General features: G+C 42.5%; 1 long non-coding RNA gene across 1 annotated transcript in view; it reads left to right on the top strand.

Moving 5' to 3' along the window:
- LOC115091692 overlaps positions 1–23734 on the top strand; it is a 156969-nt gene that overhangs the window by 34745 nt on the left and 98490 nt on the right. Inside the window, exon 2 of the long non-coding RNA XR_003856797.1 lies at positions 21385–21468. This is a non-coding gene — a long non-coding RNA (uncharacterized LOC115091692). The remainder of the gene's footprint in view (positions 1–21384; positions 21469–23734) is intronic.

The following is a 23734-nucleotide window of genomic DNA, read 5'->3' on the forward strand; positions in this document are numbered from 1 at the left end:
ACGGGGGGGGGGGGGGGTGTGAGAGAGAGAGCAAGCCTGGCCATAATGTCATGGCCCATAGGTAGGTATTTGTATCCCTATGGTAGGCCCACCTAGTAACTCAAGGTGGGGTTTAGGTAAGAGTGTAGGGGGTTAGGGGCCACTTTGACATTCTACGTGACACCTACGAACAGAACCGTGGTCTCTTGTGAAGATTTGCTGGCCTTTGGAGTGAGGAAACTCACTCCAAGATGAGATTTGGGCAAGGTTCTCTCAACCTAGCTTGATGGACTCTCTACCTGGGTAACATCAAGCTAGGTTGAAAGAACACGTTTTCGCTTGCGAAAACGCCTTATCGCATTTTGATAAATGATCCCCTTAGATTGTAAGCCCCCTAGGGGTATGGAAATACCTACAGTACCAGAATGTAATCTGCTGGAAAAGCAGAATATAAAAAAAATCTAAATATGTTATACTGTATATTGTTTCTCTTGAAAATTCAATACAAAAAAAATAGAATATCATGCGATATTTGGGTCTCACCATATGCTTCAGTCTGTGATCCTCTTTTTCTCACAAGGATATAGTAAATCTTGTTCATAAGCAAGATAGTATATGCTGGTATATCCAGTGCATCCACAAAATATTTTTGAAGGCTTCATAGAAAGATAGATCCAGAATTCTAAGTTCAAGAGATAAATGCCTAGCTTGCTTTTCTAATTGTTCTAGTTTACATGTCCTGGACTAATGATGTATTCACAGAGTTTTATTTCCTACCTCTCATTCTCCAAAACTTCAAGCTTTTTTCTCCTGCTTCATGGCCAGCACAGTCACACTTTTAACTAAGGGGGAAAATGCAAAGAGCAAGCAACTACTGGAGAGCCACATCTCACTAATGTGGACTAAATGGCATCCAAAGTAACAACCGCTGGTTTTACAGGTGGAGGCAGTGACTCATTAGCTTAATATGGAGGAAGTAATATTGGCTCCTGAGATCTCATTGCTTATTCAGAAAACTGTCCATCTCTCCTCTGTTTTAAAGCCAGCCCCAGGGACAATGGAGTGATATGAGAACTGCTTTCCTCCACTGAATAAGATGCCAATGATGGAAAGACCTGTTCCACATCAGCTCCTTTCTCCAACACACAATATCCAAAGTCAGTTACCATCAAGGATCTCTTTGAACTGCATCAAGTATTTCTGCACAGTCCAGACTTCTTCAGGTAGATTCTCTCTGAAGTATCCTGTTCTTCTGAAGGAATCCATTCTTTTCACAGGAATAAAAATGCTATCTGCATTTTAGTCTCCACACAGACTGTTGCAATTCTAAGCTTTAATGCAGTTCAATGAAACCAAAAAAAGTGCTCTAAAATAACCTTAATTAAAATAAGTATTAACCAAACATAAAAGGGACACATAAGCTTCAAAATCACTTACAAAACACTATCAGCTTATTTTAAGTTTTTAGTGTGGTGCCATATAAATTCTGCTGTTTTATTCCTATGTAGTACAACATAGCATATAGGCACTTTATTATTTCATATACCTATACCATCTTTTTTCTTTTTGCATGTTATCGAAACGTTATCTGTCTGGTGGCCACTATTCCACTCATGTTGCTTAGCTCCAAGTCAATAGTGGAAAAAGTTAAAGAAAAACTAGGAGTGAATTTATTTATTTAAAAACTTTTCTATACCGTCATTAAGTTGGATAACCATCACAATGGTTTACAGAAGGGCGCAATAATGAGAAGTATGGATGGTATAGATTACAAATTAGTCATGTGCCATCATAGTACGGTAACAATTTATAATAATAAACTAATTGTGTATGTTAAGCCTGATAGTTAGGAACATAATAGGCGGTTTGATTTTAACATTACTATGTATTTGTAGGTTAAAAAATAACAGCTTCTAGCTTGGTGCGTCTATATCCATCAACTGTTTTTCTCCTCTTTATCATTATAAAACGCTTGTTTAAAAAGCCAGGTTTTCAGATTAGTTTTGAAAATTTCCAAATGTCTCTGCAGTCTTATTTCTAGTGGCATGGTATTCCATAGTACGGGACCAGCCAGTGACGGTTCTCTTTCCCTTACTTGCGTGAGACGTGCTGATTTGACAGAGGGGATAGTTATAAGAGCCTTATTCGCAGATCTCAGGTTTCTCTGTGGAACATGTACGTGCAGTGCCGTGTTAAGCCAGTCGGCTTTTTCTTCATGTATTAATTTATGGATTATACAAAGTGCCTTATATTGTATTTTAAAAAATTCACCCCTAGAGTGGAAAACTTAGCATGCACATGCTATTTCATAAACATCAAATATATTCTTGTAAATAAGGATTCACAGAAAAATATATGCGTGTAAAAAAGGGACAGTCTACGGCAGTTCCCGGGCACGGCTAACAAAAGCGTGGATAAATTGCTATTTTAAAAGAAACTTACATATGCAGATTGGGTACTTTACTCACATGGGGTAGATTTTATAAATCTATGCGCGCACGAACAAAAGTATTCTGGATTTTATAAGATACGCGCGTAGCCTATAATATCCGGGGTCAGCACGCGCAAGGGGGTGCACATTTGTGCAACTGCGCGCGCCGAGCCCTGCGCGCGCTGCCCATTCCCTCCAAGGCCACTCCGAAATCGGAGTGGCCTCGGAGGCAACTTTCCTTCTACACCCCCGCACCTTCCCCCTACTGGAGGCTGGCGTAACTCTGCGCGTTCCAGCGGGCTGCTGGAGCGCCATAACCCAACCCGGGGGCTGGTCCGGAGGCCTCGAGCACGCCCCGGGACTTACGTGTGTCCCGGGGCTTGTGCGCTCCGCCGAGCCTATGCAAAATAGGCTCGGTGCACGCAGGGAGGGGTTTAAAAGGGTTAAGCGCGTAACCCTTTTAAAATCCGGCCCTTAATTTCACAACTACTAATTCTCTTCTGTAAATGATATTGAGCGTGTTTATACTGTATTACTGTCTAGGAGAGAGGTCTGGGTGAACTGCTGGGGGAAATTTAGGCCGCCAGTGAGCGCAAAGCCCCGGGATACGCATAAGTCCCGAGGCTTTGCTTGGGGGGCATGTCGGAGGTGGCGCGGCATTCAAGGGCATTCTGGAGGCGGGGCTGTGGGCATTGTGCCAGCCCCGGGGCATTCTGGGGGTGTGGCCAAGGCCTCCGAACCAGCCCCCGGGCCGGGAAATGGCATGCTAACAGCCAGCTGGTGTGAGCAAGTTATGCCTGCCTCGGCGTAACATTTAGTTAGGGCTGGGGGGTGGGTTAGGGAGGGGAAGGTTGGGGGGGGGGCCGGAAAAAAAGTTTCCTTTGAGGCCGCTCCGATTTCAGAGCGGCCTCGGAGGGAATGGAGGCAGGCTGCTTGGCTCAGCGCGTGCAGGTTGCACAATTGTGCACCCGCTTGTGCGCGCCAACCCTGGATTTTATAACATGCGCACGGCAGCACACACATGTTATAAAATCAGGTGTAGATTTCTTCATGCCAGGTTGAGCGAACAAATCTGCACCTGTGCATAACTTTAAAAATCTACCCCATTAAGTGCCCTTAATGGGGATTTTGAAAATTGCTAAGATAGGGTAGTTTTCAAAGGAAAATGTAATATACTATGTAGAGTTTTTCTTTGACTTTTTCTACTATTGTCTTGGCAGTAAGCAACATGATTGGAATTGTGGCAGCTTGTTAATATATAGATAAGTATAGGTGTATGATTAGAATAAAGGGCCTTCATCCTATATTGGGTTACATAGCAATAATACAGCACTATTTATGACATGTATTTATTTAACTTTTTTTTATACTGTGTTTGTCATAACATCATATCAGTTTACATGTAACTTGTAACAAAAGGGAAAATTACATTGAACAGGGTGAAGGCAAACTTGGAGGGGAGATGTAGAAGGAAGTCACACTGAAGACTTAAGCTGATTGTGTTCTTTTAGTGATTTTTGAAATTTAATCTGTGCCTTTAATGTGGTTCAGTGAGGGTTTAAAATGCAGTCCAAACTGTGGACATTTCAGTCTTTAAGTATGGAGTTGGCTGACACCTTGTAGTTTAAGGACTGGGATAAAATACTCTCTGTAATAGTTCCGAACCTTTATTACAACCACTCACTGGCAGTTATTTCTTCCTTTATGAAATGGGTTAATAAGGCAATTTTTCATGCTTTCTGCTAGCTCTTAGTTAAGTGACACTATCTCCAGGTGAGATCATCTTCTTGTCTTTCTGGTTTCTTAAGCCCTTTAGATCACACACTTTTTTAATGATATACCTGAGGTTAGTGCTTTGGAAATCTCCGTCCTCCCTGCTCTCAGGAATTCCCTCCAAAAGTAGGCAGAGATCAGACAGACAGAAGTCGGGCACACATGTTCCCCACAACCATGATTCCTAGAAAGGTGTTACGATTCCTCTCATAGCTGTGCCACGAGAGGCCTCACCTTTTCTCTGGAGGCCACACTGAAGCTGGGGCCTTGCCTGGACAGCCTATCCCGGTTTTTTCTCCATGGCCTGGGAGGCCACCATTGCCATCTGGGCCTACCTGAGGCCTGCTCTGCCTCCTCCTTGACTTTCTGGTTTGGGCCTCACTCCTTCTTCCTAAGGGGTCGGCCTGCAGCTCTTGTCTTTAGTTATAGGGCCAGCCGGGTGTGGCCCATCTAAACTCCTCCCAGGGAGTTGCCTGCTTCCTGCTCTATAAAAGGACTTCTCTTTCAGTTCTGCTTTGCCTTGCATTGGAGTTACTTGCTCCTGGATGTCTCGCCTTCCAGCTCTCCGTCAGGCCTTTGTTCTTCGTTGGATCTCCATGTCTCGTCTTGATGTCAGTGATCCCGTCCTGATGTTTCTCGCCTGTTCCTGATGTCCTGTACCCCAGGTTCCTCATTGCCTCCTTTCCTGGCTTGCCATGTTGTGGTCTGTGACCAGCCCATGGGTAGTGGCTGTGTAGGGTGCTCATGGTACAAGGCCATCTTCACCTGTGCAAGTACAAGCCTCTGGAAGACTTCTGCTTCAGTCCTGAGTTGTCTTTGAATCCTTGCTTACTTTCGTCCCGGTCTTCGGAGTTCCTTGCATTGCATATGTCCAAGCCAAAGACTCTGACTGAACCTGTGCCATTCCAGTGTGGTCCGCGACCAGTCTAGGATGGGCTGTGTAGGGCGCGCCTTGGTACAGGCTTCTACCGAATCTTCGCCATGTTCCAGTTTTCATGTATTCCACACCTCGTCTAGAGCATGCTTCACATTCAAGCGTGGTCCGCGACCAGCCCATGGGTAGTGGCTGTGTAGGGCATGCTCCATCGCAGTCTCAACCCAGTACTTTATCTTGCTCCTGAATACATTTGCCTGCAGTACCTTGCTTCTGAACCTTCGTCCAAAGTCCTTGCACAAGTCTTCATCTGCGCACCCAAGTGAGTCTTCGTCTGTACCTTCAAGTTCCTCATCTAAGTCTAGAGTCTCTATGTTCCAGAGCCTTCATCTGCCCTCACCGTAGTCTAGCCTGCTGCTTTTTGTCATTCCTTGTGGCAGGTCCGAAAGGGCTGGGAATGGTGGGAGGACTGTTCAATAACCAACACCATGTGTTGTCTCCAGAAGCATGCAGGTCCGGCAGAGGGTCAGACCATCTGTCTCCACCCATGCTGGGACACGTCTTGCCTACCTCAGTGCTGCCTTGGAGTCCTCTGGGGTCGTGCCAAGGCCTAAGGGCACACTATCTCCACAAGTTGGGACCACTCTCCCAGTGCTCCCTAACAGAATGCAAGGCCTCTTAAGGCCTCCCGAAACATAAAAAAAGGAATTTTAATATTATACCATACTTGGAACCTGAATTTCTTTTCAGGCATGAAAGCAGGTGTATGTGTATGCACCATGACTAGAGCTTGCTAAATGGCTACATTTTCAAAAGGAATCCATGCACAGGAATTTTCCTTTGGAAATGAGCTTGCAAAACCATAGGGATAATGTCTCCATGTGCTCACAAGACCTGCAGCCAGTCTAAAAATTGTTTCCATAAAGAGCAGGGATGAGGCATGACTTTTTTAAAGTCTGGGGTACTGATGCTCAGACATTAAGAAAAAAAACACAGCACTGCTTCTACGGCCAAATCCATGAGCAAAGCATGTCAAGCAAAACTGATACATGGAGGTAACCTGCACGGCATGGCAGATACTACCATGGGAAGCTTGCTGGGCAGTCTGGATGGACCATTGGTCCTTTTCTGCCAACATTTCTATGTTTCTATGAGAGCAATAGCCTCCATTGAAGTACCCAGAAAAAAGATACATGAATGGGATATGAAGAAGAAGCAAAATAGAAAATATGCAACATGTTAAAAGTGCACACAAAAATCTATGTCAACAATACTAATATATTTCTAATAGAAATATGCAGACTCAAAATTCATGATCTGTGATCTCAGAGCCCTCTGACCCCATTTTAAATCACAGGTTATGAGTTTCCTTGGGAAAATAGATTATGTTAGTCTTATGTAGGAGTTAATATCCCTTAACATGGAAATACAACCAAATAAAACTTACTGGACCTGTTAGAAATTTAAAAAAAATTACAGCTTTGGAGCCCACAACTTGTCCTTTGCAAAGTCAGATTCTGATCAAAAAAATATCTTTCTTGTAGATGATGTTAGTAGCTCCATAATACCAGTCTCTCCGCAATTTGCCTTCAACATATAAATAGGCCTGATCTACCAAAAATAATTGCATTAAGAAATCATTCCCACACAAAATAGTCACAAGCAATGCGAGTACTGAAACCAAAGATATGCCAGTTATCAGTATTGTAAGCAAGTGATTGTACTGAGTGGGAGGATAGAAGAAGACAAGGACAAAGATAAATAAAACCGACATCTTCTTTTCTCATCACTACATATATTACACTATAATCATACAAAAATACACTGACTTATTTTATAGAAATCTTCCTTGTAATATTCCATTTTTTCATAGAAATTTTTAAGTCTGCATATTAAATTGTTGGAGACCATACATACTGCACATTCTCAAAATCCTTCTCAAAATGCAGCTTTTCCTATTTCTTAATACCTTTTTAGAGACAGAAGAAATTGTTGCTTTGAACAGCAGGATATATAGTTTCTTGAAAACAAAGTAGAAAACCTCAGACACTCATTAAATTCACATAGCTGTATGATAACTCCAGGGTTTTATGACTTCCAGTCTTTTATCAAAAGCTGCCATTAGTGGAAAAAGTAAACACTTCGGGGCGGATTTTAAAAGCCCTGCTCGCGTAAATCTGCCCAGATTTATGCGAGCAGGGCCTTGCGCGCCGGCGCACCTATTTTCCATAGGCCTGCCGGCGTGCGCAGAGCCCCAGGACTCATGTAAGTCCCGGGGTTTTTTGTCGGGGGCGTGTTGGGGAGCGGGGCCGATCAACGCAGCGATTTGGGGGCGGGACGTGACATTTTGGGGGCGGGCCTGGGGGTGTGGTTTCGGCCCGTGGTGGTCTGGGGGCGTGGCCGCGCCCTCGAACGGCCCCTGGGTCGCGTCTCAGCGCGCTAGCGGCCCGCTGGCACGTGGGGATTTACTTCTCCCTCCGGGAGGCGTAAATCCCCGGACAAAGGTAGGCGGGGGGTTTAGATAGGGCCGGGGGGGTGGGTTAGGTAGAGGAAGGGATGGGAAGGTGAGGGGAGGGCGAAAGAGTTCCCTCCGAGGCCGCTCCAATTTCGGAGCGGCCTCGGAGGGAATGGAGGCAGGCTGCGCGGCTCGGCGCGCGCCGGCTGCCCAAAATCGGCAGCCTTGCGCACGCCGATCCTGGATTTTCGCAGATACGCGCAGCTACGTGCGTATCTACTAAAATCCAGCGTACTTTTGTTTGCGCCTGGAGCGCGAACAAAAGTACGCAAACGCGCCGTTTTTAAAAATCTACCCCTTCATTCTTTATCATGATGATTTTCAAGTGTAAAATCAATTAGTAGAAGAGGACTAGAAGGCTCATCTTCATACCACACCCAGCAACCCCCCAGGAGAGGACTCCAGAGGTCACGAGTTATCCAGGCTTTGAGCTCCACAGCCCCAGCTTCCAGAGGCCCCTTACTCTTTGCATGCACATTTCAAACTTCTTAATCCTTTATGTGAATGGTGGTTGAAGAGGATTGGTAAGTATAGATTTGGAGAGAGGTTTAATAGTGGGTATTTTTTTTTAGAGTTTGTGTGTCTGAGATAAGAAAGCGAGAGGGAGTTAATTCTAGTGTGTGTCTTTCCCTCCCACCCACCCCAGCTCAACCTTTGATTTTTAGGCAAGAGACACTTTCTCATTCAAAAATCAATCAGGCTCTTATCTAAATCATAGTATTGCACCAGCCCAGAGTAATCATCCCCTTGTAAGTCACTAGCAGAATAATTAGTGAATGCACCTATAAATGTAAAGTAATTCCAACTCCCTTAGCAACCTAAACTTAATTAGGAACTCAACAAAATTAAGATGAAGGCAGCAAGTGGGGAGCTTTCCAGTCTTTTGCATCAAGTGTCACATGTATGATTTTTTACCCACTGGTGAGAGATTCTATGTGTACACCCGATGCTAAGAGTTCCTGGCTCTAAGGGAATGAGTCTGATCTCTGGAGGCTAAAGTGGCAGACCTCGAGGAGCTGAGGCAGACAGATAGGTACATTTATGAGACCTTCAGGGACATAGTAGCCAAGTCCCAAATTCAGTCTGGTAGCCCCAATGCTACCTTGGATCAGAAAGGTCTCCCAGTTGGATAGCATCACCCTGGTATAGCAGGAAGTGATCCTATATGAAGGACCTGCTCTCCATGTGATGCTTTGTCTTCTCAATCTAAGGACTACTGTCCAGAAGAGAAGGGTTAGGTCAGCCATCATAGTTTGTGATTTGATTATTAGAAATGTAGATAGCTGGGTGGCTGGATGTGCCTGGTAACTTGTCTGCTTGGTGCAAAGGTGGCGGACCTCATGCATCACCTAGATAGGATTATAGACAGTGCTGGGGAGGAACCTGGTGTCATAGTACATATAGGCACCAACGACATAGGAAAATATGAGAGGGAGGTTCTAGAATCCAAATTTAGGATTTTAGGTAGAGAGCTGAAATCCAGAATCTCCAGGGTGGCATTTTCTGAAATACTCCCTGTCCCATGTGCAGATCCCCAGAGGCAGGCAGAGCTCTGAAGTCTCAATTCATGAATGAGACAATGGTAAGGGAAGAGGGATTCAGTTTTGTAAGGAACTGGACAACCTTTTGGGGAATGGGGAGACTTTTCCAAAAGGATGGGCTGCTCCTTAACTGGAGTGGAGCCAGGCTGCTGGCGCTAACTTTTAAAAAGGAGATAGAGCAGTTTTTAAACTAGAACAAGGAGGAAAGCCAACAGTCCCTCAGTAGTGCATGGCTTGAGGAATGTAGCTTTGAAAGATAACAATTAAACAGGAGAGTTAGGACATCCCATCAGAAAGGTTCCAATAAAATCAAAAGTAGTCCATGTGCCTTATAGTAAAGAATCACCTGAGCTAAAGAATTCCAAATTATCCATATCAACTGAAAAGCAGGTTGTTAATACAAACAAAAAACATGCTTTGAAATGTTTGTATGCCAATGCCACAAGTCAAAGAAGTAAGATGGGAGAGTTAGAATGTATAGTAGTGAATGATGAGAGAGACATATTTGGCATCTCATAGAACTGGTAGAAGGAGGATATCCAATGGGACAGTGCTATATCAGGGTACAAATTATATTGCAATAAGGAGGATCAATTTGGTGGTGGTGTAGCACTTTATGTCCGGGAGGGTATGGAGTCCAACAGAATAGAGATCATGCAAGACACTAATTGCTCAGCAGAATCTATATGGGTAGAAATCCCATGTGTTTTGGGTATAGTGATAGGAATATACTACTATCCACCTGGCCAATATGATCAGACAGATGATGAAATGTTGAGAGAAATCAGGGTAGCTAACCAATTTGGCAATGCAGTAATAATGGGAGATTTCAATTACCCCTATATTGACTGGGTAAATGTATCATTAGGACATGCTAGAGAAATAAAATTCCTGGATGGAATAAATGACTGCTTCATGGGGCAATTGGTTCAGGAACCAAGGTGAGAGGGAACAATTTTAGATTTAATTCTTAGTGGAATGCAGGATTTGGTGATAGAGGTAATGGTGGTGGAGCCACTTGGCAATAGTGATCCTAGCATGATCAAATTTGAACTACTGACTGGAAGGGGGACAATATGTAAATCTGCAGCTCTAACAATAAGGGCCGGATTTTTAAAAGATTTACACGCGTAGAGTAGGTTACATGCGCTGGGCCTATTTTATAAAGGCCCAGTGACCCACGTAAAGTCCAAGGATGCATCTAAGTCCCAGGGCTTTAAAAAATGGGTGGTCCGGGAGTGGGATGGGGGCAGGGTGGGGAGGTCTAGAGGTGGGGCGGAGCAGAGCCAGAGGCCTCGAGCACAGCACCCGTTTGCCGCTATGCCAGCAGGCTGCCAGCAGGCACAGAAGGTAAAATACAATTTGGGGGGGGGGGGGTTAGGATAGGGGTGGGGAGGGGGGGATAGGTTAGGGGAAGGGGTGGGAAGGTTAGTTTAGGGGGAAGGAATAGGGAAGGCCGCGGGCGTCGGCGCGAGCAAGATGCACTAGTGTGCACCCCCTTGTGTGCGCTGATCCACGATTTTATAATCATGTTATAAAATCGGGCGCGTACATTTGTGCGCGTTGGGTAGCATGCGCACATGTATGTCCACGCGTATGTTTAAAATGTACCCCTAAATGTTAAAAAGGGAAACTTTGATAAAATGAGGAAAATTGTTATTAAAAAATTGAAAGGTGCAGCTGCAAATGTTAAAAGTGCACAACACAATCTTAGAAGCACATAACAGTACACATAACAGTACAATCTTAGAAGTTCAGCCAAATGTATTTCACGCATTAAGAAAGGTGGAAGGAAGGCAAAATGATTACCAGCATGGTTAAAAGGTGAGGTGAAAGAGGCTATTTTGGCCAAAAAAAACCTACTTCAAAAATTGGAAGAAGGATCCATCTGAAAAAAACAGGAAAAAGCATAAGCATTGTCAAGGTAAGTATAAAACATTGATAAGGGAGGCTAAGAGATAATTTGAAATGAAGTTGGCCATAGAGGCAAAAACTCACAATAAAAACTTTTTAAAATATATCTGAAGCAAGAAACCTGTGAGGCAGTTGGTTGAACCATTAGATGACTGAGGGGTTAAAGGGGCTCCTAGGGAAGATAAGGCCATTGCAGAAAGACTAAATGAATTCTTTGCTTCTATGTTTACTAATGAGAATTTTGGTAAGATACTGGTTCCAGAGATGCTTTTCAAGGTTGATGAGTCAGATGAACTAAACCAAATCACTGTGAACCTGGAAGATGTAGTAGGCCAGATTGACAAACTAATGAGTAGCAAATCACCTGGACTAGATGGTATGCACCCCAGGGTTCTGAAGGAACTCCAAAAGAAATTTCAGATCTAGGTAGAAGGAGGAGTAGGCTAGTGGTTAAAGCTGCAGGATAAGAACTGGGGAAACCAGGGTTCAGGTCCTACTGTCACTCCTTGTGATCTTGGGCAAGTCACTTTACCCTCCATTGCCTCAGGGACAAGCTTGCCCTAGATTCGTCCTCAAAATGTTATTAGTTAAATTTGGTAAGTGATCAGAAGAATAGAGGATGGCCAATGTAACCCCAATATTTAAAAAGGGTTATAGGGGCAATCCAGGAAACTATAGACCAGTGAGCCTGACGTCAGTCCTGGAAAAATAGTGGAATCTTTTCTAAAGATCAAAATCACAGAGCATATAGAAAGACATGGTTTAATTTATTATTTTTATATACCGAGCCATATAGATTAATGGAACACAGTCAGCAAGGATTTCCCCAAGACAAGTCTTTCCTCACAAATCTGCTTCATTTTCTGAAGGGGTTAATAAACATGTTGATAAAGGTGAACCGGTAGAAGTAGTGTATTTTGATTTTCAGAAGGCATTTGACAAAGTGCCTCATGAGAGACTTCTAAGAGAACTAAAAAGTAATAGGCTAAGGTGGTGGTGTCTTTTTGTGGATTACAAACTGGTTAAAAGACATGAAACAGAGAGTACGATTAAATGGTCAATTTTCTCAGTGGAAAAGGGTAAACAGTGGAGTGCCTCAGGGATCTGGAAAGAAATATGATGAGAGGTAATCAGATTTGCAGATACAAAATTATTCAGAGTAGTTAAAGCACAAGCGGATTGTGATAAATTGTAGGAGGATCTTACGAGACTGGAAGATTGGGCATCAAAAAGGCAGATGAAATTTAATGTGGACAAGTGGAAGGTGATTGATATTAAGAAAAATAATCGATGCTGTATTTACACGATGTTAGGTTCCATATTAGGACCTACCACCCAGGAAAAAGATCTAGGCATCATAGTGGATAATACTTTAAAATCGTCAGCTCAGTGTGCTGCAGCAGTCAAAAAAGCAAATAGAATGTTAGGAATTATTAGGAAGGGAATGGTTAATAGAACGGAAAATGTCATAATGTCTCTATCGCTCTATGGTGAGACCACACATTGGGGCAGTTTTAAAACCTACGTGTGGGCGTACATTTGTGCGCGCAACCCGGCACACAAATGTACACCCGATTTTATAACATGCACGTGCAGCCACACGCATGTTATAAAATCAGGGGTCAGCGTGTGCTAGGGAGGTACACACTAGTGCAAAATGTGTGCGCCGAGCCCTCGGGGAGCCCCGTTGGCTTTCTCCATACCTTCCCCTCCCTTCCCCTCTCTGTCCTGCTCCCCAGCCCTAAAGAAACCCCCCCTGTACCTTTGTTTTGGAAGTTACACCTGCCCCCGGACCGTATGCCCTGCCCCCGTCCCGCCACCTGCCCGCCCATTCAGAAAAGCTCCAGGACATACGTGCATCCCAGGGCTTTATGCGGGCAACTGGGCCTTTTGAAAATTGGCCCGGCGTGTGTAGGTCTTTGAAAATCTGCCCCCTTGAGTACTGTGTACAATTCTGGTCACCGCATCTCAAAAAAGATCTAGTTGTGATAGAGAAGGTATAGAGAAGGGTGACTAAAATGATAAAGTGGATGCAACAGCTCCCCTATGAGGAAAGGCTAAAGAGGTTAGGGCTGTTAAGCTTGGAGAAAAGACAACTGAGGGGGGATATGATAGAGGTCTATAAAATCATGAGAGCTCTAGAATGGGTAAATATAAATCAGTTATTTACTCTTTCGGATAATAGGGCTAGGGTGCACTCCATGAATTTAGCAGGTAGCACATTTATAATTAACCGGAGAAAATTATTTTTCACCATCGCACAATTAAGCTCTGGAATTTGTTGCCAGAGGATGTGGTTAATGCATTTAGTAGAGCTGGGTTTAAAAACAGTTTGGATGCGTTATTGGAGGAGAAGTCTAACTGCTATTAGTCAAGTTGATTTAGGGGTAGATTTTAAAAGGTTGTGCATGCTCATCCATGTGCACGTGCTACACGGCAGGCGCACAGGGATGCCTGATTTTATAACATACGTGCGCAGGTGCGCGTATGTTATAAAATCAGGGGTCGGCGCGCGCAAGGGGGTGCCCAATTGTTCAAGTTGTGCACGCCGACCCCCGCGGCCTTCCCCGTTCCCTCCCAGGCCTCTCCGATTTTTGGAGTGGCCTCGGAGGGAACTTCCAAACCCCCTAAGCTAACCTCCCTTCCCCTAACATTCCAGCCCCTAGCCATAACCTAAACCCTCCCCAACCTTTATTTTACCTGTTGTGCCTGCCTCTGGCCCCACCCCCTCCCCGCCCCTTTTTCAAAACCCCGGGACAATCATGCATCCCAGGGCTTTATGTGCATCGCTGGGCCTTTCTAAAATAGGCATGTGTAACCCCACCTATGCACATAAATGCATTGGATTTACAAGCTTAGGCTTTTTAAAATCTACCCCTATATCTTTAATGTTCTCATGACAACACTCTTTTCAACTAAAGCTTTGTTTTAATATCTATCTCCAATTATTGGCCACTGACAAAATCTGGCTGCACTGAGCAGTAAGGGTGTGCATTCTTTTTCATTTGTTTATAAGCTAAGAGTTCCATATTCAAAAGCCATTTAGACAAATAACTCAAAAGTTACTTTCTAAATAGAAAAATAGTAATATTCAATCACTTATCTGGCTAAATTGTAGCTAGATACATACTTCTCTGGCTTCTACTTAGCTGGCTAAAAAGAGGTGCTACAGGGGCATTCCTGGGAGGAGTTATCTGCCTAATTTAGCCGAATATTACACACTTTGTTTATGCTTCCAGTGCTCGTTTTTTTGTATTTTTAGTAAAAGCACTACTTACCTGGATATCTTTTCAAGATATCTGCATAAGTAGCAAGTTATCCAGCTGCACAAGGTAGGATAACTTAAATCTAAACGGCTATACTCGGTCATAGCCTTTTAGATTTCTGTGTTGTCTAGTTACATGTACCTGGATAACTTTTAGAAAGTATATTCAGTGGAATGTTTAGCTGGCTAACTGTAGCCAGATACATTGTCTACTAATGGCCTACTGAATATTGGCCTGAGCATTTTTTATGTATATAAAATTTTATTTATGTGCATAAGTAAAACTTGGATGCATAACATTCATTTTTATGTGCAAAAAAAAAGGCATTTATATGCACAAACAGAAACAAATTGAAAAATCATGGCTCAAAAAAAGCCAAAAAAGAGTGAACAAACCAAAGCATTTTTTTATGCCAAAAACAATGAAAGAAACAGAAACAAACCTACATTATTTTGTGTGCAATCATAGCATCTACTGAACAGAACATCTGATGTTATAGCATGACTCAGCTATATTAACAACATGGGCTCTTTCATGTGCAAAATGTGACTCTAACCTTCATGATCCCATGGCCACTGAGCACCACTGCAGAGGGGAGGGGCTGGGATAAGAAGCATACACAGGAAAACAAAGCAGAGAAGAGCCTTTGTGCTCCCTGCTGCAGCCCCTTCCTTCTATTCTTCTCATTGCTGCTGACTGCAGTTGACCTAGGAGGAGGGAGAAAAAGCTTTTCTCTGCTCATCCCTGCTCTGGCATTGGAGGACAGGAGGGGAGGGGGTTCGAGGCTGAAGGTGACAGGACAGGAAAGAAAAGCCAGCCAACTTCAGGCTCTAGCCTTTCCCATCTTTTCTAGCCCCACCTCACCTGATATTTGGGTTCTTCTCTGTGCTGACTGAAGGGGAGAAGCCAGAGCGAAAACTGCCCCAGGCCCAGCATGCTACTGTGCTCTTAGGACGTGAGATATAGCTAACAGCAGAGGGCAAGAGGGATTCACCTAGAGCTCCAGTCAGGCCAGAATGATTTGTGGTGAGGGAAAGGGGGTGCATGCTTGAAGGGGGTGGAAAATGAGAAGCGGTGAATGAATGTTAGTGTAGGTGCTTGGAGAAAGAGTGGCGCAAGAGGTGGGGAATGCTTAGAGAAGTGAGGTGTTAAATGCTTCTGGGGGGAGTGACATAAAAAATGGTGAATGTTGGGAACATTTAAGGAGGGAAATGATTGCTGGGTGACAGCATAAGAAGGAGACGAATGATCTGTAGAAGGTGAAGAACGAATGAATGTCATCTTCCCCTCCTTCTCTCTCAAGTCAACAATGCAAATTGGACTGACTAGAAACGTGCCCCTCCACAAAGTCCATGCTGCCACGTGTTCTGCAGCAGGTGTGAAGAGATCAGGACTAAGGTGGAAAGAATAGAGGGAAGATTGCATGGAAGCCATGTGGGAAGGGGGCTGCATGTGAAATAGTGTATGGGAATTTGAGGGGACATGAGAGACCTAGGAATGAGGGAAGAAGGGGTTTGAAAAAATTGGGGAAAAGGCATTAGAGGGAAGGGAGAAAGCTTTAGTGGGAGGGTGCATATGAAAGTAAGCCAGAGTTGGTAATAGCGGGTGGTAGTGAAAGATGCAGAATGGTATCAGGGTGGTGGTGGGGTAGAAGAGGTTGATATGAAAGAGAGATGGTGAAAGAGGAGAGGGGTGGTTGGCAAGGGTGGGTGACAAAGCCATAGGTAAAAGGGGGAAGAAGGTGGGTAACAGAACCAGAAGCAGTGACAGGGGAGGGAGAGAATAAGAGCCAGACGTGGAGGTGGAAGTGTGAGAGAGCCAGAGGTGTGATTGGGAGTATGTGTGCGAGATCTGGAAAAAGTGATGGCCAAGGGTATAGGAGAGTGAGGCAAGAGAGGAAACTGGAGGGGATGGAGAGAGAGATGAGCAGGGGAAGAGAGAAATAGAAAGGGAAGGAGGCAGGGGAAGAGAAAAGAGGCTGGGCCAAAGTACTGGTGTTGGGCATAAGGTAGAAGATAAGAGAGATGAGATGGAGCAGGGGGAAAAAGAGAGGGTGACAAGGGTGAGAGGAGTGAGATGGAACAAAATAGCACACATGATGGGATGGAAAGTGTTATGTTGGGGCTGCTGTACCCCTGTCATCGTTGTTGTGGGGGTTGGGACTCCTATCCTGGGGCTGCAGAAAGAATGTCTGAGGATACAGTAGGAGGATTGAGACACCAGTAAGTATAGGGTGGAGAGATTGAAAAAGGGAGACGTGATGACAGGATGGAAGGATTGAGAGAGATGGAGAGAGACTGGTGGAAAGATCAAAAGAATGGTAGGATGGGGGGAAAGAGAGAAAAAAACTGGCAGGGACCAGGTCTGGGGATTGAGAGAGACTGATGGGAATGAGATGGGAGAAAGAGATTGGTGGGAACTGAGTGGGAGGGTTTAGAAAGAAAGAATGTTGGGAGGATTGTGAGAGACTGGTAGGGATGAGTGAGAATGAGGGAGAGAATGGTTGAGGATTGCGAGAGACTAGTGGGAACAGGATGGGAGAAAGAGATTGATTGGTAGGGATAGGGTAGAGGTTTTGAGAGACAGACAGACTAGTAAAGATGAGGTCATCACTGAGACTCCTCTCCCCCCAAAAACACAAAATACATGAGTGTCTTTGGTACTGTACATTCCATTTCCATGTCTCTTTGTGCATTTAATGTTGGGCACCCCTGGCATATCCTACGAAGAAGATTGGTAGCAAGGACTCCGTCAAAATTTGTAGCTGAAGATCTTGCTTAGATGTATAGGGGCCCCCTATTAATCACAACCCTTATATTATAGCTTAGGAGACCCAGTGTGTTTGAAGACCACTAGTATTATAACTAGAGCACATAAATGAGCATTCACTGGTTTTCAGTAAGAAATGGAAATGAGACAGAGAAGAGAGGAGCAGGAGATCAGAGAGAACCTGCTGGACCAGCAGCAAATCAGCATGGACTAGGTGGACCAATCTAGCTGGGTACCACATTGCTCCTAGGGCTTTTTATGCAAGGCATTTTAGAGGAATCTCCCTCCAATAGGACTTTGTCTAAGACAATTCCTGGATATATGAGTAAAGGATTGTTTTCTCCTCTGAGGCAGAAGGGGGAAAACAGGTTAGCCCCAAACAGGGAGCTGAGGAAGAGAGGAGTTTGGGTGTAAATGACAGACTCATCAGCATAAGGGGAAAGGATCTCAGCCAAACACTGGACATTCTTTAATGATAGTTTAGAAGAAATAAAAGACCATGTCTAGGGATGTGCATCATTTTAAAATGAACTGAGAAAAATGCAAGGCACAAATATATATAAATATTTTTTTTTAATTGGGAAAAAAACAAAATAGCTTTGCTATCTAAAAACCTGTTTCATTTTTGTTTCATTTAATTGACATTAAAGTCTATGGGGAAGCATTAAGCAATGCATATTAAGGGATAAATTATCAAAACTTTACATGCATAAAAATTAGCATATATGCAGGTAAGTATCCTCTACTCGTGTGCTCTGTATTTTATATAAGTAAAAAATACAAGAAAAGGTGGTCTAGATGCATTTGTGGCAAGGCCAACACGGAGATAGGTCACTATTTTAAAAGATGTGCATATATTTGCCAATTTACTTGTGTATTTTGACATCTGCTACGTATCTGGCATAAGTGATATTAAATGTGTTTATTGTGTAGTATTGACTGGATGGGAGGTCTGGATGAACTGGGGGGAGTTCAGGCTGAAGAAACAGGAAGGTCTCGATGTTCTGGAGAACTGGGTGAACTGGTAGACTAATTGGTAAACTGGTTAATTTCATGTACATGGGCATGCTTTAAAATTGTCCGACTTACGTAAATCGGGTATTATGCGAGTAAGTCCTACTTTACTTCTGCATGTGAAATATATGCACACATATATTTTTAAAATAGGTAGGAAAAGTATGTGCGTTCAATGCATTGCTATACGTGGTTTCAATGCATTGCATATATTTGAGTGTAAGTTTACATACACGGGAATCTTGTGGGGTAGAACTATATGCTATTTTATAAAACACATGTGGGTTATAAAATATCTATATCTACCTATGGCAATATACTTCCATGTATGCCACCATGCACGTTTATTTGAAAGTTTCTGTTTGTTTTTTCATTTCATGGGGCAGAGTTTATTTAGGTTTTGGTTCATTTAATATTTATTTTGGTTTGGTTTATTTCCGAAATTAAAATAAGAGAATTAAAAGCAAAAAACCCCCAAAAAATCTAAATAGGACCTTCCCAGGCTCCCCTACTGCTATTTGCCACCAAAATGAGCCTGGGACCCTCCAGTCCTATCTGCCCCTACCCCATTCCCCACAACTGAGCTATGGCTGGGGCCTTCGTCAGGGTTTTCTTCCATGTACAAAGGGGCAGGGGTCGATGGTTAATGAGGGATACAAGGAGATCCAAACTTGCCAAGAAGAGATACAACACTAGATGTATCACCCCAGCTTGGTACAACATACTTGTTTTTATTTTACATTTTTATGGATGATAATATCTTTGGTCACAGGGAGAGCAATTTTCCGTTATTTCCATAGGTAAAACAGTGTTTTAGTGGCAGAAATTGCCTTTTCCACTGTGCCACCCAATATGTGGCACAGTGGAACTGCCACATATTGGGTGGAACAGGCAGTGGAACTGCCTGTTCAAGTATAAGTTTATTTGAATTGAGTGAAGGTATTTCCAGGGTTAGAGTTGCGGAGGTATTTGGAATTTTGTGCTTAGTTTTGGATTTTCAAAAACATGCATGAAAATTGTAATTGTCTATGCAGGTAAATTTAGTGGGATAGTATTCAAAATTAATGTTTTGTTTATGTGCCTTTGTCCACTCTGAAAATTAGTACAATATATGTGCGTCTTTGCTACCTAATTTAGATAGGCTGTTGTAAATTTATCTCTTAAAAATACATCATAGAATAAAAATGTATCTCAAATAATGTAGTTGAAACGAGTATACCAGTGATTTGATTTTGTTTTTATTTTTCTCATTTATACTGCACCATCTGCCTGATCCCAGCCTTCCAACTCAACTCCCAAGCATCATTACTATATTTCTGACCTGGACTTCTTCCCAAAACATCATTGCTTCTAGCACAGTCATAAATTTTTCTTGTTAAAAATATCTTTTGATAAAAAATGAGCTATCCATGAAAACAACTATTATTCTTGTACAATACTAAAGAGTTCCACCCTATGGCTTAAAGCCACAAACTTTGATTTTTAAGCCTGCCTGCAAGCCCTGTAGTGGAAGTAAACAAATTCTCAGCAATGGTTGGAAAATTTAGGTCACATTTTCAACCTGCAGTGACTTCAGACAGCCTTTCCTCACTCCCCACCTTCTTTGTTTTTGACTCTCTAATCCATTTTCTTTTCTCTGCTTGAGCTCTGTCACTCATAAGAACCCTCTCTGGGCCATTATCTCTAAATTAGTATTGAGGCTACTTCTGCGGGAGACCTGTTGTGGCTGCTCTCTTTCAACCATTATTTCTCCAATTGATTTTTGCTTTCTATATGCTTCTTTTTGACACATTTCCTTTTTGCTCAATGGTTTTAATCAAAATAAACAAGTGCAATAAGATGGACTCCTTCTAATGCTCTCAAGAAAGCTATTAAATCGTTCATAGGTAGCCATTTGAAAACATCATTACAAATGTATTAGTCACTTATAAATACCTTGACAAGTTCATTATTGTTGTGTAAGAGTTCCATGAACATCTGCAACCAGTTAATGAATAGAATGATTGAAAATCTGTGTCTTTTAGAAGAAAGGGTTATTTCTAAACAGTCATAGGGGCCTATGCAGTAAAAATTGCTTAATTTAGCTGATAAATCAGTGAAAATTCAACATTCCCAGTGAAATACCATTTAAGGGGCTATGCAATAAGTTTTAGCATATAGGCAGCAACTACCCCAGTAATGGGTCCGCACTAGTACCATGCATGGGGTATCAAAACCACCTGTAAAACAGCATGAGTATGTTAAATACTATGTACTCATTAATCTAATTATAATGGGTACACTAAACTAAGCAACCTTAGTTCCCTTTCTTTGTTCTGTCTCTTTCCTTCAAAAGGGCTTAAGTTAGTCTGGCAAATGCTGTTGGTTATCGGAGCTGAGAGGAGAAGTGGAACCCCAAAAAAGATGCAAACTATAGATATTAAGTACCATAGCTAATAAAGTCAAGCAGCCAAAAAAAGTGATGACCTTGAGGTACTGCAGGAGACAACAGAGAAGGAAGAAAACAATGAAAAAGATGAGGAGTAATCGGAGCTAGAAAAAAGCAGAAAGTGCTGTAGAAGCTGCTGCAAGATGAAACTACCATATATTGCACTTCATGTAACCTGAAAATAATATAATTCTGGAGCTCTTTCTACAATACTCAATGGTGCTGTTTGGCAAGGAATGTATCAAAAGCACAATGCAGACAAGGAACCAATTTAGCAATGGATTACCATAGATGTCACCAGCCTCAAAGTTACCCACTGGCGCACCAAATGCATCAAGCCATCCTTAAGAAATTTACAAAGATCCATGTATTTCACAGCATGTCCCACATCTTCCCAACTTGTCTCACACCACTGGAGCAATATCTTTCCCAAATACCGTGTCCAGAAATTATTTTTGGTCATGAGTCAATGGAGATAGGCCTCAACAATACATGAGGGGTAAGCGGTGAGTATCCTGCATTACAAGAACACAAAGTAGAAACAAGAGCAAGGATCTACTTTCATTGCTATGTAAGGCTGTCCTACAGGCAACAATCTATCTATGGAGCGTGTAAAAGATACAGGTCTAGTTGGTAGAGGAGCTTATGTTTGGCTTGGAGGCCTGGGTTGTGGGACCAGAATGTTTTAGGGAAGGGTGGGATTAAAACTGGGCCTGGATCCTTTAGAAAGGCTGTGGATTTGGTTGTCCAGTAACACAATGCAGAGCAGGGAAGTTTCATGGTAGAGGCCTTGCAGTAAAGTTGCCTTATTTTCTGATGTCTCCAAACAGGAAGCATGTGTTTCAGCTGTATAATTAACTCATTCCTTTACTTTTTTCAGGTCCTACATTTTGGTAAGAATTTCCAAAACTCCTGGACATCTCTCACAGAATCCCACAAATGTCAGAGAGGGAGAAGATTCACAGTAAGCAGGAAATAATTTCATTCCACAACATTTGACATTCACTGAAGGAACATATGATCCATACTCTCAGACAACATTCAACCTGGCCTCAGATGGAGTCTGTCCCAGACACATAGGATCTGTTCTCATGATTCCTGCAAAAAATATGACTGGCCTGAGGTTGGAGAGAAATGTTATCTGAACATCCTACCTCTTTGAGTACCCAGTGGTGTTAGGGTGAGATCCTCACATCTCCCATAACATCTTTTGTTGCAGGAGCCACATTTCTTCCATCTCTAAGCCCCATTGCATCCTGTTATCTGATCTCTTTCACAGAACACCTATTTATTTATTTATTTGAAACTTTTATATACCGGCATTAGTATGCAAACATACCGGTTCACATTGTAACTAATAGGCTGAAAGTACAATCAACGGGGAGGGCAAACGGGAGGGATTAAATACATAGAGCAGAAGGCATTGAGAAATACAAGCATTAGTATATACTGTAACAGGCTATTTACAAGGTCTATATATATGAAATCTTAAGTATACAACAACAACACCTAATAGTGTTGTTGAGGACAGCACTGCCTATATCCCTGGTAGTGGCTTTTGCAGGCTATTAATAGATACTAAGGAGCTGGAGGGCCCATCAGCTAACATTACTTGTCCATAGAGAAGCCCCTCTGCCTACATTATTAGCTCATGGGGAAAGAGAGAGCACCCTGCATCAGTGACTAGCCAGGGGCGGTTTAAGCCTTATTAAACCTACTGTGCTCTTTGGCTGGACCAACCGCAGCAAAGAAAACAATTTTCATGTTAATCATGCTATTAACTTGGGGAATGGCTATTTCGGAAAAACTATGCCTTCAAAATTGTGAGGTGTCCAAAAATACTCGGACAGTAGTTGTTTTGCGTTACTCTTTTCTCTGAAAAGACATTTTTGCAATGTAAATGATGTGGATTCATGTAGGAAGTCCCTAAAAATGCATGCTGGTATATTTTTGGTTTTCAAACAGAAGTTCGGAAAAATATATTATTACTTAAGAACCTAAGGGCAACATTTTATAGAATCATCTCTTGTACATGACCTTCATTTTCCAGCAACAGTTATTGCTGACAGCTGACCTATTTCAATAGTTGCAAGGTAAAAAGTTAGCACCTGGTGCAAGGTGGATGTTAAATAATGAGTAAAGATGGCCATACCACAATTGTTAACATGCACATAATAAAGTATCATTTGCATGTGATGTTTCTTCAAATATGGTTTATATGCACAAAGACTTAGAGGATAACTTTCAAACAAATGCGCATAGCAGCATATACCCAAGTATGTATATGCTTGGGTATATGCTTATCTTACAAGATCTTACAATACATTTGCAACTCCACACCTCGGTCCGTCCAATTAGACTAGCCCAGAGAGGCACTCTTCAAGCACCCACCATCAAGACCTCCTTCAGTAAGAGAGCTATATCCGCCTCGGGCCCCAAGCAATGGAACCTGCTCCCTCCTGAACTGAGGCTGGAACAATGTCCAATCACCTTTAAGAAGAGACTTGTTATTCGAACAAGCCTTCCCATAGCTACTCACCTCAGCCTTGGTTCTTATCTGCATCATGAGTACACTATCCAACTTGAGGCCTTCATAGTCCTTCCCTATTTAATTTCCCTGCTTTTCGCCCAAGTTATACAGACCTAATTCTCTATACTTGCTTCACCCATTTTATATGTTCCAGGTTATTTCTACCCTGTTCATTGTAAAACAAGACTTTGTCTCTGTTATTGTTTGCTGGTTGTAATGTAAACCGAAGTGATAATTAATCTTGTTAATTGAACCTCTGTATATAAAAGTTATAAATAAATAAATAAATAAATATGTGGCCACAAGTAGATCTACGTAAGTATTTTAAAACCCAAGTGCTTGAAATATGTGCATTTTATAAAACATGCGCATCTCCACTCTACAGCATACACGCGCATATAGGCTTAGATGTGAATACATGCTATGCATTAAAGCCATGTAGAGTATATTAATGCATTGAACATATTTTACAAAAGAAAGTAAAGTAGGACTTACCTGAGTATGTTGGCCAATTTTAAAATATTTGCTTGTAAATGAAATGAACTAGTTTACCAATTAGTCCACCAGTTTGCACAGTCCTTCTCTAGGTCATCAAGACCTTCCTGGTTTTCTAGTCTGAACTACCCCAGTTCACCCAGAACTCACACCTAGTCAGTACTATGCAATAAATACATTTGATATCACTTATGCTAGATAATTA

This window comes from Rhinatrema bivittatum, chromosome 5, assembly GCF_901001135.1.
Source record: "Rhinatrema bivittatum chromosome 5, aRhiBiv1.1, whole genome shotgun sequence".
Taxonomy (NCBI): domain Eukaryota; kingdom Metazoa; phylum Chordata; class Amphibia; order Gymnophiona; family Rhinatrematidae; genus Rhinatrema; species Rhinatrema bivittatum.